The sequence below is a fragment of the Bubalus kerabau genome, chromosome 6, assembly GCF_029407905.1.
Source record: "Bubalus kerabau isolate K-KA32 ecotype Philippines breed swamp buffalo chromosome 6, PCC_UOA_SB_1v2, whole genome shotgun sequence".
Lineage (NCBI taxonomy): Eukaryota > Metazoa > Chordata > Mammalia > Artiodactyla > Bovidae > Bubalus > Bubalus kerabau.
In genome coordinates, this window is record NC_073629.1 from 29,689,317 (window position 1) to 29,699,706 (window position 10,390).

Below are 10,390 nucleotides of genomic sequence, written 5' to 3' on the forward strand. Positions count from 1 at the left end.
ATTACATATTCTTCTTATATACAAACTGACAGGTTCTGATGAAGTAATTTGCTGAAGTTTTTTTAGCTAGAAAGTGTCATCAAGATTTTGAATCCAGTAGTTAGCACCATGGTGTCTTCTTATCCCTCTACTTGTAAAGAATTAAATTATAAAAGATTCCTAACCAATTCAGAAAAAATATTTGCAACATATCAAAGGATACATAGTCTTCCTGTACAGAGACCTTTTACAAATCACTGAGATGAACTCCCACCAGAAAAAAGTTAAAAGATGTTTAGCATTAAAACCTAGAACTTGTCAAACCTATTATATTAATAGTGCTTTTTGTTGTTCAGTCACTAAGTCACATCCAACTCTTTGTGACCTCATAGACTAGCACACCAGGCTTCCCTGTCCTTTACCATCTCCCGGAATTTTCTCAAACTCATGTTCATTGAGTCGGTGATCCCATCCAACTGTCTCCTCTGCTGCTGCCCTCTTCTCCTGTCCTCAATCTTCCCCAACATCAGAGTCTTTTCCAGTGAGTCACCTCTTTGCATCAGGTGGCCAAAGTACTGGGAGCTTCAGCATCAGTCCTTCCAATGAATATTCAGGGTTAATTTCCTTTAGGATTGACTGGTTTGATCTTGCTGTCCAAGGGACTCTCAAGAATCTCCTCCAGCACCACAATTCAAAAGCATCAGTTCCTTCAGACTCGGCCTTCTTTATGGTTCAACTCTTGCATCTATACATGACTACTGGAAAAATGATAGCTTTGACTCTACAGACGGTATAGTCCTTTTTTGGGGGCGGAGTATAATTGACAATATTAAGGGTCAGTGGTTTTAAAGCTACAAAAAAGTCCATAATTTGTACATGACTTTTTAAAAATCAAAATTCTTGTGTCAATGCACTCATACTTTTTCTCGATATATAATAATATGGAGTTTCATTTGTGATCTATCAAATATTCAATATTATTAGGTAGAGCTCATACCATCAGCTTTACTCATCTTTTATATGGCAGTATTTATGTATTAAATATTTTCATATGTTGCTCTTAAAAATGACTGGAAAATGAATATATGAAATTTGTTGAAACTGGCAAGTCTTTAGCTTCAGTCAGAAGCCCATTGGTCCTGAGCTGTTGACTGCTTAATTAGAGAAGGACAGTAGAGAAATGTATGAAGTACTTAGAAAACGTCCAAAAAAAGGTACAGTGGTGAAGTTTAAAAATCTTAAATGATTTAGAATCAGCATCTAAAATGCATCACAATAGCCCAAACCCTAGGAAAAGTTCAGTAGCATGTTAAGACTGTTGAAGATAAAGCTTGCTATGTATGTCTTTATAATGGGGAGGGGAATTAATTACATTTTAATTTCAACAATGTTTTAAAATTTTATGATGTGTTGAACATGACTCGGTCAAACATGACTGAGCACCATGGGTTGCTCATATACTTGTCAAGGTTAGCCACATTCAAAGGGAAAAGTCCTGTATGATTTAGGAATTTTCTATGTTCTAGTTTTCTGGAAACAGCATCCTTCTCCCACCCTCTCCATTTCTACTTCTAACTTTTCTCAGTTTTCTTAGGAAAATTCCTAAGTAATACACAAAAGGAAGTGATTTTCTATCATATGGGCAAATATCTGAAAGGTTATACACAATATTTTTAACTGGTTCAAGATCTATGAATAGTTTCAGGGGTTCCATGAACTACTTCACATCCTGTTATATGTATGTATGCATTTTTAATAGAGTATAATTTACATCAGATTCCCAAAGGGGTTCATATGCAAGAAACATCCCCCCCGGTAGGCATGACTGTTCTGTCACATCAAGTTCCGTTCTCCCCCATTCTTTCTCTCCCTTCACCCCAGATTCAACCTCAGCTGAACTGCATAATTTTTAATAAGCCCATCATCTCCAGTTTTTTTCTGCACTGCCAAGACTGAATGGTTGGATGGGAAGCACATGATTTTTGGCAAGGTGAAAAGAGAGTAAGGGACTTCACCAGTGGTCCAGTGGCTAAGACTCGGCACTGCCAATTCAGGAGGCCCAGGTTCCCTGATCAGGGAACTAGATCCTTCATGCCCATCCCACACACCACAGCAAAGATGGAAGATCCTGAGAGCTGTAACTAAGACCTGGCACAAATTAATTTTTTAAAAAAGAGTATGAATATTGTGGAAGCCATGGAGTATTTTGGGTCCAGTAATAATAGCAAGACCAGCAGGAAGATCACCATTGCTGACTGTGGACAACTCAAAAATTTGACGCCCAGACCATTTCTCCTGTAGCTCAGGAGAGCACCCTCTACCTCCATCTGCTCACAGTCTCCTATAATCTTTGTGCTTTTGCTGCAGTTCCTTGGGTTCCATGTTTTCTTTACCTTCTGCTGGATTGCAGAGGTAAGTTTATGTTTATGATATAATGACAGCAAAGCCTGTCCTGCAAGATCGCAGGGAGGGGAGATCTGTAACATATTAAAAAAAAAAAAAAAAATCAGTCAAAATATCTTCCAGCTCATTCAACATCATTTCTGGAAGCTAGAAAGAAAAAAATGGAGCCATACCTTCAGAATTCTTACAAAAAGTTTACAACCTAGGCCTCATCAGGTGGTCAAATTATCAGTTAAGAATAAACAGAATAAAGACATTTTCAGTCAAATGAGATCTTAAAAACATTTACTTCCTGAGCATCATAAGGAGCTACTGGAAGATAAACTCTTCCGATCTAATGCAGGGGAAAGGTAGAGGGACTCTTCCAAGGAGATGGGTGAAAGAAGATCCCAGGATTATATCTGTACACTCAGTAGAGGGTAACCAGTTGGGATTGGAGTGGTATGATTAAAGACAAGCATTTTGAGAGCTCTCATCACAAAGATGTCTACTACCATGGTATCATCTTTATACCTTGAGGAGCAGGATGCCCAGGTGAGCTGGCACACATTTCTAACTTGCACGTGACTTGCTCAATGTCCTTATGAAATTCCTATTCTCCCCCGCCTTGACCTATTGGAAGTGTTCTGTTGTGTCCTACTTCTGAAGAGTTTTAGTTCAGTCGCTCAGTTGCGTCCGACTCTGTGAACCCACAGACTGCAACATGCCAGGCTTCCCTGTCTATCACCAATTCCCGGAGCTTTCTCAAACTTGTGTCCACCGAGTCGGTGATGCCATCCAACCATCTCATCCTCTGTGTCCCCTTCTCCTCCTGCCTCCAATCTTTCCCAGTATCAGGGTCTTTTCCAATGAGTCAGTTCTTCACATCAAGTGGCCAAAATATTGGAGCTTCAGTTTCAGCATCAGTCCTTCCAATGAATATTCAGGACTGATTTCCTTTAGGACAGACTAGTTTGATCTCCTTGCAGTCCAAGGGTCTCTCAAGAGTCTTCCCCAGCACCACAGTTCAATGGCATCAATTCGTTGGTGCTCAGCTTTCTTTATGGTCCAACTCTAACATCCATACATGACTACTGGGAAAACCATAGCTTTGACTATACAGATCTTTGTCAATAAAGTAATGTCTCTGCTTTTTAATATGCTGACTAGGTTTGTCATAGCTTTTCTTCCAAGGAGCAAGTGTCTTAATTTCATGGCTGCAGTCACCATCTGCAGTGATTTTGGAGCCCGAGAAAATAAAATCTGTCACTATTTACATTGTTTCCCCATCTATTTGCTATGAAGTGCTGGGACCAAATGCCATGATCTTAGTTTTTTAAATGCAGAGTTTTAAGCCAGCTTTTTCACTCTCCTCTTTCACTTTCATCAAGAGGCTTTTTAGTTCCTCTTTGCTTTCTGCAATAAAGGTGGTATCATCTACATATCTGAGGTCATTGATATTTCTCCCAGCAATCTTGATCCCAGCTTGTGCTTCAGCCAGCCTGGCATTTTGCATGATGTACTCTGCATATAAGTTAAATAAACAGGGTGACAATATACAGCCTTGACATACACCTTCCCCAATTTGGGACTGGTCCATTGTTCCATGTCCAGTTCTAACTGTTGCTTCTTGACCTGAATACAGATTTCTCAGGAGGCAAGTAAGGTGGTCTGGTGTTCCCATCTCTTGAAGAATTTTCCACAGTTTGTTGTTATCCACATAGTCAAAAGCCTTAGTGTAGTCAATGAAGCAGAAGTAAAATTTTTTTTAATTCTCTTGCTGTTTCTATGATCCAGTGGATGTTGGCGATTTGATCTCTGGTTCCTCTACCTTTTCTAAATCCAGCTTGAACATCTGGAAATTCTCAGTTCATGTACTGTTTTTTGTTGGGTTTTTTTTCCCCCTCACCTCTACTCTCCTCCCACTGGTTAATGTACTGTTGAAGCCTAGCTTGGAGAATTTTCAGCATTACTTTGCTAGCGTGTGAGATGAGTGCAATTGTGTGGTAGTTTAAACATTCTTTGGCATTGCCTTTCTTTGGGATTGGAATGAAAACTGAAAGGGGTAAACTCAGTTTCCTCTCTCAGTGACTTACTGTAGGAGGGATAACTTGTCTCTCTGGTATGTGTTATCCTCTCCTATAAAGAAGTTTTAGCTGGGCACACAGCTGCTCAATTAAAAACTGATTTTCCAACTTCCATCCAATCATTCATGTGTGCCGTGTGGCTGGGTTGTGTTCAGTGAGATAGGAACTGAGTAATGTTCACAACTTGCAAGTCGTGCTCTTTTTTAAAATGTATAGTTGATTTGCAGTCTCACGTTAGTTTCAGGTGTACAGCACAGTGATTCAGTTGTATATATATGTGTATATAACTGAATATACATATTCCTTTTCAAATTCTTTTCCCTTATAAGTTACTACAAAATATTGAGTATAGCTCCCTGTGCTATACAGTAGGTCCTTGTTGGTACAAGTCTTGCTCTTAATTTTTTACCAACCAGGAATCTTACACCTGAATAGTGATGACATATCTAATATCACACCATAAATTACTGTCGAGCCACATTAGAAGAAATGGTGGTATACAGACAAGGAAAAAGGAGAATTCTGTGCTTATGTGATGTGAATGATATACTTGGTACTTGTTTTACTTAAATGATTAAATAGTCTGTGTACAGTAGAGGGAAATTTTCATTTTAATAAGGTTTGGCTACAACATAGCAATTGATATTAAAATGGGATTTTACTGCACAGTAACTGACATTATTATCAATTGCAATGTTTTGAGTTACCTTTGGTTATACTTTGGCTTTCCCAAAGTTGATTTTGCACCGTCAGTTAAAAATTGATTACAAGAGAATGTCAAACCAATTCAGAATAGAAAGAAGTATGCTAGAAATATTAATTTATATGAAACTTGCTACAGATAAAAATGCCTTTAAAATGGGCATCATCATTTGTTACAACCAAATTTTGTTCATGTGAGTGTGTAATCTGCAGAGCTAGCAATGAAATGGATGGTACTGCAAATGTACTACTATATCTCAGTAAGTGAAAAGAAATGCTTTAAATACAATATGAGAAGGAAAGGTGTTCATACCCCCAATATGAGATTTCCTCTCTCTAGATCTTAAAATTTTTTGTCCAAGTGATTAAGATTACACCATTCAGGAGAGTAAAAAGCTCAGCTTCACAGATTTAATGCTATCCGTATCAAGTTACCCATGACATTTTTCACGGAAGTAGAATAATCCAAAAATTTACATGGAACCATAAAAACTCAGAATTGTCAGAGCGATCCTGGAGGGGGAAAAAAAAAGAGGAGGGAAAACTCTCCCAGACTTCAGACAATACAACAAAACTACCAAGTTGCAGTAGTCAAAACAGTGTGGTGTTGGTACAAAAACAGACATATGGATCATTGGAACAGAGAGACAGCCCGGAAACACACCTATGATCAATTAGTCTTCAACAAAGCAGGCAAGAATATCAAATGGGAAAAAGACAGTCTCTTCAGCAAGTGGTGCTGGGAAAGTTGGACAGCTGCGTGCACGTAAATCAGTGAAGTTACAACACACCCTCACACTATGCACAAAAATAAACTCGCTTAAAGACTTAAACATAAGACATGACACCATAAATCACCTAGAAGAGAGCTTAGGTAAAACATCCTCTGACATAAATGCGTACCAATGTTTTCTTAGCTCAGTATCCCAGGGCAATAGAAATAAAAACAAAATTAAACAAATGGGACATAATCAAACTTACAAGTTTTTGCACAGCAAAGGATACCATTAAAGAAAATGAAAAGACAACCTACAGAATGGGAGAAAATATTTGCAAATGATGCAACTGACAAAGGCTTCATCTCTGAAGTATAAAACAGCCCATACAATTGAACAACAACAACAAAAAAAAACCCAGTCAAAAAATGGGCAGAAGATCTTAAGAGATATTTCTCAAAAGAAGACATGCAGATGGCCAACAGGCACATGAAAAGATGCTCAGCATCACCAATTATTAGAGAGATGCAAATCAAAACTACGATGCAGTACCATCTCACGTTGGTCAGGATGGCCATCATTAAAAAGTCTACAAATAACTAATGCTGGAAAGAGTGTGGAGTAAAGGGAACCCTCTTATACTGTTGGTGGGAATGTAAGCTGATACAGCCACTGTGGAGAACAGCATGGAGGTTCATCAAAAGGAGGATCATCAGTAATAATAAACAACTACTGAGCCCACGCAGTCTGGAGCCGAGCTCTGAAATGAAGGATAACTAAGACTTGATGCAGAGAACTAAATAGATATTTTTTAAAAAGAAGAACAAAATAATGTCATTTGCAGCAACATGGATACAACTAGAGATCATTATACTAAGTGAAGCAAGTCAGAAATAGAAAAATACCGTATGATATCACTTATACATGGAATCTAGAATATGGCACAAATGAACCTCTCTACAAAACAGAAACAGACTCATGGACATAGAGAACAGACTTTCGATTGTCAAAAGAGAGGAGGGAAGGGGACGGGATGCACTGAGAGTTTGGGGTTGGTAGATGCAAACTATTACATTTAGAATGCATAAATAACAAGATCCTAATATATAACACAGGGAGCTATATTCAATATACTGTGATAAACCGTAATGGAAAAGAATATTTTAAAAGAATGTATCGATATGTATGTGTGTAACTAGGTCACTTGGCTGTATAGCAGAGATTGACACAACATTGTAAATCAGCTATACCTTAGGGGGAAGTCTCACCTTCATTTCCCTTCAGTCTTCCTTTTATCCTCCATACTGTACAAACTCTTTCAAAGGAAAGATGTATATACAGCTTAGGAAATAACTTTCTTAAATTTAACTCTGTTAATGGCCATATATGTTAGGCTTTTGCTATAGCTGTAATTAAATCTTGGGTTTCCTGGGTGGTGCAGTGGTAAAGAATCTGCCTACCAATGCAGGAGACACTAGAGACAGGGGTTGGATCCCTGGGTCAGGAAGATACCCTGGAGGAAGGCATGGCAACCCATTCTAGTATTCTTGTGTGTGCTCAGTCGTGTCTGACTCTTTGTGACCCCATGGACTGTAGCTCGCCAGGCTCCTCTGTCCATGGAATTTACCAGGCAAGAATACTGGAGCAGATTGCCATGCCCTCCTCCAGGGGATCTTCCTGACCCAGGGATCCAACCCGCATCTCTGGTGTCTCCTGCATTGGCAGGCGTGTTCTTTACCACTAGCCTCATGAGAGCACACATATGTAATTAAATCTTAACCACTCACTAAAGTTGGCCCTGAGAACATCTCTCTAGCCACGCTTAAATATTCTTTGCCTTATTTTACATCTTGTACTTTTCGCTAAGTTGAAGGTCTTTCCTTCAATCCACATTCTGTTATGCTCTCTTAATTTGAGGAACTGCTTATTTCTTGTAGTATTTTTGTCTGACCCTAGAGGGCACAAGGTCATAAAAAGTTAAGTAAATTATTTATGCAGGAATTCATAATGCCTGTCTGCTCTCCTTTTTATGACTTGAGAAAACAGAGATAATTAACTTACTCTGATGTTTCACATATTGAAGGATCCTTCTGTTTTTTCAGAGGTTAAATTTAATTTCGACTTCACTTTTGATGTTAAAACTATGAAGTGTGTCCTTAACAGAAACTTCTCCAAAGACATGCAGCTGGCCAGTAGGCACATGAAAAGATGCTCATCGCTAATTGCTATTGATGATAGCAATATGTCAGTTGCAGCGCCAGCATTTTCAATAGCTGTTTCCCTTTACTGAATTTGTATGTACTATAAAGAGTGCAGGGTAAATCTATTTACTTCAGGGTTAAAAACTATAAAGACAACTCCTGGATTATCAACTTGTTCTGCTAAACAGTCAAACACATACTTTATAGATCTGCAAAGAAGCAGAGTTCTACTTTATATAGAATAGAATTACTTTGTCACCTTTAATCTCAATTTCTAACGAAAAATAAACAATAGTGGATACTGATATACTCCACTTATTACAGTTATTTTGTGTTTTTTGTTCTATATAGAAATTTAGTGATTAAAAAAAATGCAATGATAGTATTCCAAAAGCACAGGAGAAACAGATTAGAAAATTAGAAATCCCAGTAACATAAAACAATGAAAATTGTAGCATAATTAAATAAAATTTCATCATGGGTAATACAAATTCCCAGTATTCTTCCAAGTTCACTGAATTTAATCAACTATAAAAAGGGATTTTAAAAAGGAACAAGATATCTTCATACATGAGTCATCCTGTGGCATAAGATAGTACAGTATAATAAAATGAGCACATTTTTAAATGTTAATACCAACTAATCAATTGTAATTGGTATAATTACTACTTTGCTATTTTCTCCTAGTATTCATTATTGCTGAATACATAATTACAGCACAGGATATAATTTATTCTTTGGCAATATGTCAATTGCAGACCCAGCATTTTCAATAGATGTTTCCCTTTACTGAATTTGTATGTATTACGAAGAGTGCAATGTAAGCCTATTTACTTCAGGGTTAAAAACTTGATAATTTCAGTGAGCAATGAATGTTGCTGCAGCTAGGTCATTTCAGTCGTGTCCAACTCTGTGTGACCCCATAGACGGCAGCCCGCTAGGCTCCCCCGTCTGTGAGATTCTCCAGGCAAGAACACTGGAGTGGGTTGCCATTTCCTTCTCCAAAGCATGAAAGTGAAAAGTGAAAGGGAAGTCGCTCAGTCGTGTCTGACTCTTCGCGACCCCATGGACTGCAGCCTACCAGGCTCCTCCGTCCATGGGATTTTCCAGGCAAGAGTACTGGAGTGGGGGCAATGAATGTTACTTGTTTCTAAACTACATCTATTAATATTGTTTAGAAAAAGACATTTTGAAAAACAAGGCATCATAAGGACAAAAAAGGGTCTGTAGCCCATCAGCATTATAGATGGCCAATCTCTCCATCCCCAGTCCATACCACTTCTTTCCTTCAAAAACTGCCAGGCCAAGAATTCCCTGGCAGTTCAGTGATTAGGACTCTGAGTTTTCACTGCCATGGGCCTGGGTTCAATCCCTTGTCAGGGAACTAGGGTCCCACAGGCTATGCAGAGTGGCCAAAAGAACCAAAAGCTGCCAGACCAGTCATTGTCTTAGTAAGATATGTTTCACAGGCATTTTGATGCTGTGGACACATTGAGGCAACCTTTCTAACAATGCTAACCACTTTACCACCAATTTTAGAATGACAATGATTTGTTGCCCATTTTTATTCCAAGTTTTAAATTTCTGAACTTCTTTCTTGATGCTTTTACATTGAACGACAGTAATGTGTTTAGCTGAGAGCCATCTGGCAATATAATTTTTGGTGATTTTTTTAAGTGGCGCTAAGTGCAAAATACATAAAAGTAAGAGATTTTGGACAACTGCAAACAAAAAGAAATCAAATGGTGTTGCAATTTCTTTGTGACCTGAAATAGCACTCTGTAAAATCTTCAGCTATGGACTACCTCTGCAGAGCACCTGTGACTTGCAAGAATATTACTATACAAGGCACCCAACAATGTGCTCCATTAGCCAAGTATATGTTCTGCCAAGCCATGGTTACAACAAACTCAGTATTTCCTTTTGATTGGTGTTTATTATTTATGCTTAGCTGTTTGTAGCTATACTCTCTTCCCAAACTGAACTGATGTACATTACCAAAAAAGGTATGTGATCATAGATATTACAGGTTTTATAAAAGGTAGTTCTTGGTGCTCTAGACTACAGATGTCAACATTATTGAGGAAAACTGCTCAAATCAAAATCTGGGTTCAAAAACTTTCTTCAGTTCCATTGTTAAATAGTGTAGATGAAAAGTTGAGTGAAAATATAATTATCTTGGGTGTTGCAATGTGGTTCACCAGGAAAAAAGTCCAAGATGGAGATTAGCATGCAAGAAGTTTATTAGGGAGTATTTCTGGGATCCAACCTGTGAGAGAGTGAAAGAAGGAGTGGGCAGGAAAAGAAGTTGAACTGTGGCAAT